The following is a 13,340-nucleotide window of genomic DNA, read 5'->3' as shown; positions in this document are numbered from 1 at the left end:
ATTGCAGATATTTCTTATTGAAAATCCATAAGAATTCCAGCCTTATGTCACAGACTCTTTTATTTCATTTTATTTTTTTTTTATTTTATTTATTTTATTTTTGTCACAGACTCTTTTAAAGACTGATTTAAAAACTCCAGGCAAACAACGCATACACCATTTACTGTTCCCAGGATGAGCAATATTGAACTTAAAACATCAGATACCTATCATATTTTAGAGGAAATAAAACAAACATCTAAAATAAGAGATTCATTAATTCTTTTAAATTATTCATTTTAATTTCACAATCCTACTAAGTTAGCATTACTGCATAATGCTAAGGCATATTATTTTAAGTGCATCTTCAATAATTGCCATAGTTTACTTCTTCATACTATTTCTTGATTCAATTCCCAATAAGAAAGTAGTAATTCAATTAGAAATTCACAGCAATAATACATCTAGAAAATCTCGAAATAGTTGGCATTAATAACATCTAAAAATCCATGAATCAATGTGAAAATTTAAAAAAAGAAAAAAATTAACTGAATGTTTTTACACTAAATTATACTGGGGAAAAATTCAAGATAACTGAGATGAAGCTAGAGGTACATTGAATTTGTCAATGATTTATTGATATTTACTGATATGATACCAAAGCATGGAGAGCTAAAGAAAATATAGGCAAAATGACCTTTATAAAAATTTTTAAATCTTTTGCTTCAAAATACATTATCAGAATAAAAAGGCAGTTCCCCAAGTGGCTGAATATATTTTCAAATTACAGGGCAGCCTGGTGGCTCAGTGGTTTAGCGCTGCCTTCAGCCCAGGGCCTGATCCTGGGGTCCCGGGATCAAGTCCCACGTCAGGCTCCCTGCATGGAGCCTACTTCTCCCTCTGCCTGTGTCTCTGCTTCTCTTTCTCTCTGTGTGTCTTTCATGAATGAATAAATAAATAAAATATTGAAATAAACAAGTTACATATCTGATAAGTGATTAGTACTCAGATTATATAGGGAACTCCTAAAATTCAACAACAAAAAGCATAAAACATACCTCAAAAAATGGGCAAAGGAGTTCATAGACATACAAATGATAATATACAAATGAGAATCACATGAAAAGATACTCAGTAGCACTAATCTTTAGGGAGAAAAATATCAACCCTACTGAGATATCCCATCACAGCCATTATGATTATTTTTTTAAAAGAAAGGAAGTGTTGGTGAAGATGTGGAGAAAATGGAACCTTGTACACTTTTGTTGGGAATTTAAGGTTGTACAGCTGTGGAAAACAGTATACACAGATGTTCCTCAATTTATGATGGTTCAACTTACTATGTTTTGAGTTTGCCACCATGCAACAACAATACGCATTCAGTAAAAACTGTACTTTAAATGTACATCTTTTCCCAGGTGAGGGCAATGTGGTATGATACTCTCTCATGACACTGGGCAACAGCAGGGAGCTGCTGCTCCCAGTCAGCCACACGATCCTGAAGGTAATCCATCAATACCATTACATCAGTACTGTACCCAGACAACCATTCTGATTTTCACTTTCAGTACAATATTCAATAAATTACATGAGATATTCAACACTTTATTATAAAATAGGCTCTATGTTCTATTATTATGACCAATCAGAGGCTAAATCTTCTGAGCACACTTAAGGTAGGCTGGGCTAAGCTATGATGTTCAGTAGATTAAGTATATTAAATGCATTTTCATCTTCTGTTATTTTCAACTTATGACAGGTTTATCAGAATGTAACCCCAACATAAGTAGAGGAAGATATGCATAGTGGGTTCTTAAAAAAATTAAAAATAGAACTACCATATGATCCAACAATTTCACTTCTAGGTATATCCTCAAAAGAATTAAAAGCAGGATCTCAGATGAGATCGGGCGCATTCAGGGTGGTATGGCCATAGACAAGGGTATTATGCTGAGTGAAATAAGCCAATTGGAAAAGGACAAACATTATATGGTATCATTCATTTGGGAAATATAAAAATTAGTGAAAGGGAATAAAGGAAAAGAAGAGAAAATGAGTGAAAATATCAGTGTGGGTGACAGAACATGAGAGACACCTAACTCTGAGAAATGAACAAGGGGTAGTGGAATGGGAGGTTGGCGGGGGGTTGGGGTGACTGGGTCTGGGCACTGAGGGGGGCACTTGGCAGGATGAACACTGGGTGTTATGCTATATGTTGGCAAATTGAACTGTAATAAAAATAATAATTAAAAAAATTAAATAAAAGCAGGACCTCAAGGTGATATTTGTACATATATGTTCCTAGCAACATAATTCACAATAGTTAAAACGTGGAAGCAATCAAAGTGCATATCACTGGAGGAATGGATATGCAAGATATGATACATACATACAAAGGAATATTATTCAGTCTCAAAAAGGAAGGAAATTTTGACATGTTACAACATACATTAACTTGGAAGGCATTTTGCTAAGTGACATAAGCAGTCACCAGACAAAAAGACAAATCCTGTAGGATTCCACTCACAAGAAGTAGTTAAAATTGTCAAAACCATAGAGAAAGGGACGCCTGAGTGGCTCAGCAGTTGAGCAACTCCCTTGGGCCCAGGGCGTGATCCCAGAGTCTCGGGACTGAGTCCCACCTCCGGTTGCCTGCAGGGAGCCTGCTTCTCCCTCTACCTGTGTCTCTGCTTCTCTCTGCATCTATCATGAATAAATAAATAAAATCTTAAAAAAAACAAAAAAACTAAAACCATAGAGATAGAAAGTATCATTTGGTAGTTGCCAAAAGCTGGGAGGTAGGAGAAGAAGGCTAGCAATGGGTTGGGAGGAAAAATTTGAAAAACATTTATCTATTAAAAGCTATCTACAATATATTAAAAAGAACTTTTACAATTCAAAGAATAAAGGCAAAAAAAAGACAAAGCAAAGCAAAACAAAACAAAACAAAAAATCAAAACCAAAACAAACAAACAAACAAACAAAACCAAAGAAGCCAATAAACTAAAACTTTAACAGAAACATTGCCAGACAAGATATATGAATGTTAAACAATCAAATGAAAAGATCCCTAACATCACGAATCACCAGGGTAATGTTAGTGAAATCCATACATATCCACTAGAATGACTAAAGTTAAAAACACTGAGAATACCAAGAGTTGATAAGGATTTGGAGCATCTTGAAATTTCACATATTGATGATGGTAATGCAAATATATAGCCAGTGTGGAGTATCATTTAAAAAATACATACTAAATCAGTAATCTCATCCCAAATATTTTATTAAAGGAAATGAAAATATATGCCACTGCAAAGTTATGCATACAATTGTTCATATCAGGTTTTTCCATAAACGTTAAAGAAAGTAAATCAAATTCAGATTCAATAATTCAATAAGTGGATAAAAAAGTCACAGTATGTCTAAGTAATAAAATACTACTTAGCAATGAAAAAATCAAGCTGCTGATATTAACATCTTATTAACATAAAAAGTCTCCAAAGCATTATGCTAAGAGAAAGATGTTATTACAAAAACTATCACATGATTCCATTTGTATGCAGTTCTAGAAAATTTATAATGACAGAGCTGTCAGTGGTTTATAGAGGGGAAGGATGAAATAAGGGGGTTGATTGTGAAGGTGTATGAAAATCTTTTTGGAATATGGAAGTATTCTCTATCAGATTTGTTTTTTTTTTTTTTTTTTAAGATTTGTATTTGGGAGAGAGAGAGAAAGAGGAAGAGGGAGCATGAGCAGGGAGGACGGTAGAGGGAAAGGGAGAAGGAGATCTCCCCTCTGAGCAGGGATCCAAAGATTATGACCTGAGTCAAAGGCAGATGCTTAACTGACTGAGCCACCCAGGCACCCTTATATCATGATTTAACGATTTATTTATTTCTTTGAGAGGGAGGTAGGGACAGAGGGACAGGGGCAGGACCTTTAAGCAGACTTCCCACTGAGTGCAGAGCCCAACATGGGATTTGATCCCAGCATCCTGAGACATAACCTCAACTGAAACCAAGAGTCCGACGCTCAACTGACCGAGCCACCTAGGTGCCCCCCACATTGATTTAATGATGGTTTAATGAATGTAGACATCTACCATAACCCATTAAATTGTATGTTTACAATTGGTGAATTTTATTATATGTATATTCTATCTCAACACAAAATGTTTTAGAATTTCAAGGTATATACAAAAAAGAAAATTTCTAAGTTACCAAGATTGCAAGATACTCATTTAATTTTATTACAGCATGCATTTTTACTATAAGCAACGAACAACTGAATAACAGCACTAAAAATATCATCTAGTAGAGCATTGAAAGATTTAAAAGTCTACAGTAAATTTACCAAAACATGCACTGAAATCTGCTTTGTTGAAATTATAGAAAGCCTAAATAAATAGATTTACTATGCTAATGAATTATGATTATTAAGATATTGAGTTCCCCCAAAGTGAACTATAAAGTTAATACCATTTGAATTAAAATTCCAGTCTTGTAAAAGTTGAAAGGCTGTTCTATTTTTTTCATGAAAAGCCAAAGAATACAGAATAGTCAAATAATTATTTTAAAGAAAAAGTTGAGGAATTACACTTCTTTCAAGACTTAGTATAACACCATAGCAATCAGAAAACTGTTGTATTGGCATAAGAGTATATTCAGAGCAGCAGAAAAAGAGAGTTCAGACAGACTGCACATGTATTATTTATTGATTTTTGCCAAGGAGGAATTCAAAGAGAATTCTTTGGACAAAGAGAATTCTTTTAAACAACTGGTGCAGGAACAATTAGCCATAAAAACAAATAACATGCCCTGATCCCACCATATGCTATGCACCCCTACTTGACTTAAAGAGGATCACAGACCTAACTAAAAACCAAAACTATTAAATAATATAGAAGAAAACCACAGCATACTCTTTGAAAACATGGAAGAAGGCAGGATCCCTGGGAAAGGACAAAAGAAACACTAATTATTTTTTAAATGATAAATTTGACTTCATCAAAATCTAAAATAGTGTTCTTCAAAGGACATATGTTTAATATGAACAGGCAAAATATGGGGTAAGAGAAATACCTATGATTCATACATCTTGACATGAGACTTTTATCTTGATTATAACTTAAAAATTAAAAGACAAAACATATCACCATAAAAATGAACGAAAGAACATGCATTTATTTGACCACTAATGGCCAATGAGTTCATGGAAACATACTAATTTGACACTATTAGTATGGAAATTAAAGTTAAATTCATTATGTTAATCTCACTTTTCCACAGAGTAGACTGGCTAATAGCAAGAAGATAAATAAGCATTGGCAAAGATGAAGAGCTATGGAACTCTCCTACCTTTCGGGGGGCTGTATAAAACATTTTTTCAACTTCAGCTTTAGTTAAAATGCATAGATAAGGGGCACCTGGGTGGCTCAATTGGTTAAGTGTCTGCCTTCAGCTGGCGTCACGATCTCAGGGGTCATGGGATTGGCAACCATATTGGGCTCCCTGTTCCTCAGGGAGTCCTGCTTCTCCCTCTGCCCCTCCCCTCATTCCTGCCTGTGCATTTTCTTCTCTCTTAAATAACTAATTTTTAATCTAAAAATTAAATAAAAATAAAATGCATAAAGATGCTGATGTAATCAGAAATTATTAAACAGAAATATTCTTATCTTGATAGAAATGAAATTTAGAACTAAATGAACTATTCTTAAACTGTAATTAATTAATAAAATAGCTTCTATATAGAAAGCATATACAGGAACAAATTGCCAAGTTCACCATCATAATAGATGATCACATATCTCACTAAATATTTAAAAAATAAAGCAGACAAGAAAATCAGAAAAAATGTAAAAAAGTGCAAGTAACAAGAACTGATATATAATTAGACATATATAAATGGCACATGTATAATGTATGTGTATCCCAAAAAAAAAGATAGTTTTCTTCTTCAGCACATGAGGAAATGATTACAAAACAAACAAAACCAACATAAATTAGGCAATCAAGTTAGAGTCATCACAATTAGAAATACATATCATGCAGATAACATTCCTCTGAAATAGTCAAAAAACTAGAAAAGCTCATGACAGTTCCCTCATATTTGTTTGCTTTACAAGCTTATTACAAGCATCTTGACATAAAATCATTAGAACAGTGTAACATGTCTCTCTCTTCTTTTTATCCAGAATTGTCGATAGCAAATCAATCCTTATATAACATCATACATTTTTGAGGTTTCTGGAACCACTGCATAGGATTCTGTAATAGATTACATGCTAAAGTGACAGGGTTCATCAAAAAGAAGTTACTGCGTTATTGAGGAACCATCATCTTTGAGGAAGAGCATCTTATGGAGTGGTCTGGAGTCCCTTGCCCAGCATGTGAGGTGGCATTTCAGGGTCGAGGGCCACCCCAGGGCTGGGCCTACCTGGAAGCTGTGGCAGCAACGTGGGGACAAAACCCCATGGAGCAATCAGCCATAGGAGGGACCTGGAATCCCAAAACCGTCTCACCACTCACCAAACAATGGCCAATCAAGACACATTTCACTGCACAGGAGAAAAAAAAAATGTAAAACCAAAAAGGCTCAGGGCCTGCTCCATTAGGGATCTAACTGGACTCTCACCCTGGGTGGCAGCCTCCACCACTGTGGTATGAAAAACACAGTTGTGGATGCAGAGAACACAATGGACAGCATCCTGCATTACCCTTTGGCCATCAGGTGTCCTGACCCACGGCTGTGAGAGTGAAGGGGAGTGTCTCTGTGGTGAGCAGGTCCCCCCAGGCAGGGTATCTAGGGTACCTGTGGAACTCAGGTGGCCTCACAGAAGACGGACACACTACCCTGTGCTGTCCACTAAGTGCCCTCAGCCTGGACAGTGGTTATGCTTGCTCCTCAGGCAGCCGGTCTAGTACTAGAGCCCCTGCTGGTTGGGGGCTGCATCAGGCTTCCTCCCAAAGCAGGTGGAAAGAGTCAAAGTAAAAAAGAAAGATAAACCAATGCAACGTTTCACTTTGCCATCTGAATGGTGGGCCATGGAGGCCCAGGTCATGCGCCCTGTCCCCAAGGTGTTGTAGGCCAGGCTCAGCACTTGGCCAGCCTCACTTTCATCTCCTCCAAAAAGTTGCTCAGCAGTGTCTGGTCACTGCATTCCCATCAACAGATAGGGGCTTCTCCCCTTCACCAGGAGGCAGGCACGGTGGCCCTGGATGGAGCAGCTGTACATGCAGATGCAGAAGTCTACGCCACCATGAAAAAATGGAGATGAAAACAGACATTTGCACTTGGGCCAGAAGATGGCAGAAGAGTAGGGTCCTCCAAGTCACCTGTCCCAAACAAATTATCTACATAACCTTCAAATCATCCTGAAAATCTATGAATTCGGCCTGAGATTTAAAGCTGGAATGCTGCAGTGAGAAGAGTTCAGGCTTCTATCAAGGTAGGAAGACGGGGGAAAAGAAATAAAGAAACAAAAGGCTTCCAAGGGGGGACGGGGCCCGCGAGGAGCCAGGCTAGGCCGGGGCGAGTGTCCCAGGACAGGAGAGCCCCGTCCCGGAGACGCAGGAGCTGCACCAACCCTCCCGGCGGAAAGGGGCTCTCAGGGAGTTGGAGCAGGACCAGGAGGGCGGGATGCCCTCGTGCTTCCCGGGGACACTAACAGACACCTGCGCCCCTGGGAGAGTGCGCCGAGCTCACCTAAGGGCTGCAGCGCGCACGGCGGGACCCGGAGCAGCTCGGGGGGGCTCGGGGGCGGCTCCGCGGAGGGGGCTGCGGGGCGGGGAGCAAGCTGGAGGGGGGGCTCGGGGGCGGCTCCGCGGAGGGGGGCTGCGGGGCGGGAGCAACTCGGGGGGGCTCGGGGGGCGGCTTCCGCGGAGGGGGCTGCGGGGTGGGAGCCTGAAATCCAACAGCGCAGGCCCAGGAGCACTGGATCCAGCACTGGCCCAGGATCCGGCCTCCCCCGGGACAAGGGCAGAGGCCGGGAGGGCCCAGGGACAGCGGGGACGCTCCTGCCCCGAGCTGAGCAGATCAGCGGCCCCGCCCCCGGAGAATCCAGGCCCTGCAGATGGAGAGCTCTGTAGTTACTGCGGGGGCTGAATCCAGGGCTCCAGAATTGGCCCCGCCACTGGGGCCTCACGGGGTAAACAACCCCCACTGAGCCTCAGAGTGGCCTCACCGGATAAACAGCTCAAACATCTATCCCTGAGCCCTGCACCACACAGGGGGCTGAGCAGCTCCCCCAAATGCTAACACCTGTAAATCAGCACAGCAGGCCCCTCCCCTGGAAGACAAGCTAGACCAACAGGGGAAAAACAAGTTATTGACCAAGCAGAACTGGAAAGTTCCAGGGGAAGTAGAGGGACTTACAGTATACAGAATCAGAGGATACTCCCCCTTGATTTTTCTTTGTTGTTATTGTTTTTTCAGTTCTGGTTTGCTCCCCCTTTTTTTCTTTTTTCTCTTTCTCTTTTTTTTTTTTTTTTTTTGTTTTTTTGCTTTTTTTCTTTTCACTTTTTTCCTCCTTTTTTCTTTTTTCTTTATTTCATTTTCTTCCTTCTTTCTCTTCTCTCTTTCTCTCCATTTCGCAATACAACTGTTTTTGGCCACTGCACTGAGTAAATGACTAGAAGGAAAACCTCACCTCAAAAGAAAGAATCAGAAACAGTCCTCTCTCCACAGAATTACAAAATTTGATTAAAATTCAGTGTCAGGAAAGCCCAATTCAGAAGCACTATTATAAAGCTACTGGTGGCTCTAGAAAGAAGCATAAAGGACTCAAGAAACTTCATGACTGCAGAATTTAGATACAATCAGGCAGAAAGTAAAAATCAATTGAATGAGATGCATCCAAACTAGAAGTCCTAACCATGAGGGTTACGAGGTGGAAGAATGAGTGAGTGACATAGAAGACAGTTGATGGCAAAGAGGGAACTGAGGAAAAAAGAGACAGCAATTAACGACCAGGGAAGACAGATTAAGGGGAAATAAACGACAGCCTGAGGAAGAAAACCTACGTTTAATTGGGCTTCCCGAGGGCACTGAAAGAGGCCAGAGGGCCAGAATATGTATTTGAACAAATCCTAGCTGAAAACTTCCTAATCTGGGAAGGGAAACAGCATTCAGATCCAGAAATAGAGAGATCCCCTCCTAAATCAATAAAAACCACTCAACACCTCCACATTTAATAGTTAAGCTTGCAAATTCAAAAGATAAAGAGAAGATCCTTAAAGCAGCAAGAGACAAGAAATCCCTGACTTTTATGGGAAGGAGTATGAGGGTAACAGCAGACCTCTCCACAGAGACCTGGCAGCCAGAAAGGGCTGGCAGGATATATTCAGGGTCCTAAATGAGAAGAACATGCAACCAAGAATACTTTATCCAGCAAGGCTTTCATTCAGATAGAAGGAGAGATAAAGAGCTTCCAAGACAGCAGGAACTGAAAGAATATGTGACCTCCAAACCAGCTCTGCAAGAAATTTTAAGGGGGACTCTTAAAATTCCACTTTAAGAAGAAGTCCAGTGGGACAATCCACAAAAACAAGGACTGAATAGATATCATGATGACCCTAAACTCATATCTTTCAATAGTAACTCTGATGTGATTGGGCTTAATGACCCCATCAAAAGGCACAGGGAGGGATCCCTATGTGGTGCAGCGGTTTGGCGCCTTCCTTTGGCCCAGGGGGTGACCCTGGACCCGGGATCAAATCCACATTGGGCTCCCGGTGCATGGAGCCTGCTTCTCCCTCTGCCTGTGTCTCTGCCTCTCTCTCTCTCTCTCTGTGACTATCATAAATAAATCAATTAAAAAAGAAAGGCGCAGGGAGTCAGACTGTATAAAAAGCAGGACCCATCTATTTGCTGTCTACAAGAGACTCATTTTAGACAGAGGGACACCTACAGCCTGAAAATAAAAGGTTGGAGAACCATTTACCATTCAAATGGTCATCAAAAGAAAGGAGGGGTAGCCATCCTTATATCAGATCAACTAAAATTTACCCCGATGACTGTAGTGAGAGATGAAGAGGGACACTATATCATACTTAAAGGATCTATCCAAAAAGAGGACTAACAATCCTCAATATATATGGCCCAAATGTGGGAGCTGCCAAATATATCAATCAATTAATAACCAAAGTTGAGACATACATAGACAATAGTACACATACTTGGTGACTTTAATGTAGCACGTTCTACACTCGATAGGTCTTTTAAACACAATGTCTCAAAAGAAACGAGAGCTTTAAATGATACACTGGACCAGATGAATTTCTCTTATATCTACAGAACTTTACATCCAAACTCAATGGAATACACATTCTTCTCAAGTGCACATGGAACTTTCTCCAGAATAGACCACATACTGGATCACAAATCGGGTCTGAACCAATACCGAAAGATTGGGATGGTCCCTGCATATTCTCAGACCATAATGCCTTGAAATTAGAACTAAATCACAACAAGAAGTTTGGAAGGACTTCAAACACATGGAGGTTAAGGACCATCCTGCTAAAAGATGAAAGGGTCAACCAGGAAATTAAGGAAGAATAAAAAGACGCATGGAAACTAATGAGAATGAAGATACAACCATTCAAAATCTTTGGGATGCAGCAAAAGCAGTCCTGAGGGGGAAATACATCGCAATACAAGCATCCATTCAAAAACTGGAAAGAACTCAAATACAAAAGCTAACCTTACACCTAAAGGAGCTAGAGAAAAAACAGCAGATAGATCATACACCCAGCAGAAGAAGACAGTTAATTAAGATTAGAGCAGAACTCAAGGAAATCGAGACCAGAAGAACTGTGGAACAGATCAACAAAACCAGGAGTTGGTTTTTTGAAAGAATTAGATAAACCATTAGACAGCCTTATTAAAAGAAGAGAGAGAAGACTCAAAGTAATAAAATCATGAATGAGAAAGGAGAGATCACTACCAACACCAAGGAAATACAAACGATTTTAAAAACATATTATGAACAGCTATACACCAATAAATTAGGCAATCTAGAAGAAATGGACGCATTCCAGGAAAGCCACAAACTACCAAAACTGGAACAGGAAGAAATAGAAAACCTGAACAGGCCAATAACCAGGGAGGAAATTGAAGCAGTCATCAAAAATCTCCCAAGACACAAAGTCCAGGGCCAGATGCCTTCCCAGGGGAATTCTATCAAAGGTTTAAAGAAGAAACCATACCTATTCTACTAAAGCTGTTTGGAAAGATAGAAAGAGATGGAGTACTTCCAAATTCATTCTATGAGGCCAGCATCACCTTAATTCCAAAACCAGACAAAGACCACACCACAAAGGAGAATTACAGACCAATATCCCTGATGAACATGGATGCAAAAATTCTCAACAAGATACTGGCCAATAGGATCCAACAATACATTAAGAAAATTATTCACCATGACCAAGTAGGATTTATCCCCACGATGGAAGGCTGGTTCAACATTGGTAGAATAATCAATGTGATTCATCATATCAGCAAGAGAAAAACCAAGAACCATATGATCCTCTCATTAGATGCAGAGAAAGCATTTGACAAAATACAGCATCCATTCCTGATCAAAACTCTTCAGAGTGTAGGGATAGAGGGAATATTCCTCAACATCTTAAAAGCCATCTACGAATAGCCCACAGCAAATATCATTCCCAATAGGGAAGCACTGGGAGCCTTTCCCCTAAGATCAAGAACAAGACAGGGATGTCCACTCTCACCACTGCTATTCAACATAGTACTGGATGTCCTAGCCTCAGCAATCAGACAAATAAAAGACATTAAGGCATTCCAATTGGCAAAGAAGAAGCCAAACTCTCCCCCTTCACCGATGACATGATACTCTACATAGAAAACACAAAAGCTTCCACCCCAAGATTGCTAGAACTCATACAGCAATTTGGCAGGGTGGCAGGATACAAAATCAATGCCCAGAAGTCAGTGGCATTTCTATACACTAATAATTAGACTGAAGGAAGAGAAATTAAGGAGTCAATCCCATTTACAATTGCACCGAAAAAGCATAAGATACCTAGGAATAAACCTCACCAAAGAGGTAAAGTATCTATACCCTAAAAACTATAGAACACTTCTGAAAGAAATTGAGGAAGACACAAAGAGATGGAAAAATATTCCATGCTCATGGATTGGCAGAATTAATATTGTGAAAATGTCAATGTTCTCCAGGGCAATTGACACGTTTAATGCAATCCCTATCAAAATACCATGGACTTTCTTCAGAGAGTTAGAACAAATTATTTTAAGATTTGTGTGGAATCAGAAAAGACCCTGAATAGCCAGGGGAATTTTAAAAAAGAAAACCATAGCTGGGGGCATCACAATGCCAGATTTCAGGTTGTACTACAAAGCTGTGGTCATCAAGACAGTGTGGTACTGGCACAAAAACAGACACATAGATCAATGGAACAGAATAGAGAACCCAGAAGTGTACCCTATATTCGATAAAGGAGGAAAGACTATCCACTGGAAGAAAGACAGTCTCTTCAATAAATGGTGCTGGGAAAATTGGACATCCACATGCAGAAGAATGAAACTAGACCACTCTCTTTCACCATACACAAAGATAAACTCAAAATGGATGAAAGATCTAAATGTGAGACAAGAGTCCATCAAAATCCTAGAGGAGAACACAGGCAACAACCCTTTTGAACTCAGCCACAGTAACTTCTTGCAAGATACATCCACGAAGGCAAAAGAAACAAAAGCAAAAATGAACTATTGGGACTTCATCAAGATAAGAAGCTTTTGCACAGCAAAGGATACAGTCATCAAAACTAAAAGACAACCTACAGAATAGGAGAAGATATTTGCAAATGACGTATCAGATAAAGGGCTAGTTTCCAAGATGTGTAAAGAACTTATTAAACTCAATACCAAAGAAACAAACTACCCAATCATGAAATGGGCAAAAGACATGAACAGAAATCTCACAGAGGAAGACGTAGACATGGCCAACATGCACATGATAAAATGCTCTGCATCACTTGCCATCAGGGAAATACAAATCCAAGCCACAATGAGATCCCACCTCACACCAGTGAGAATGGAGAAAATTAACAAGGCAGGAAACCACAAATGTTGGAGAGGATGCGGAGAAAAGGGAACCCTCTTACACTGTTGGTGGGAATGTGAACTGGTGCAGCCACTCTGGAAAACTGTGTGGAGGTTCCTCAAAGAGTTAAAAATAGACCTGCCCTACGACCCAGCAACTGCACTGTTGGGGATTTACCCCAAAGATACAAATGCAATGAAACGCTGGGACACCTGCACCCCGATGTTTATAGCAGCAATGGCCACGATAGCCAAACTTTGGAAGGAGCCTCAGTGTCCA

Source organism: Canis lupus, unplaced genomic scaffold (assembly GCF_011100685.1).
Source record: "Canis lupus familiaris isolate Mischka breed German Shepherd unplaced genomic scaffold, alternate assembly UU_Cfam_GSD_1.0 chrUn_S1553H1741, whole genome shotgun sequence".
NCBI classification, from domain to species: Eukaryota; Metazoa; Chordata; class Mammalia; order Carnivora; family Canidae; genus Canis; species Canis lupus.
This window is presented reverse-complemented; position numbering follows the sequence as displayed.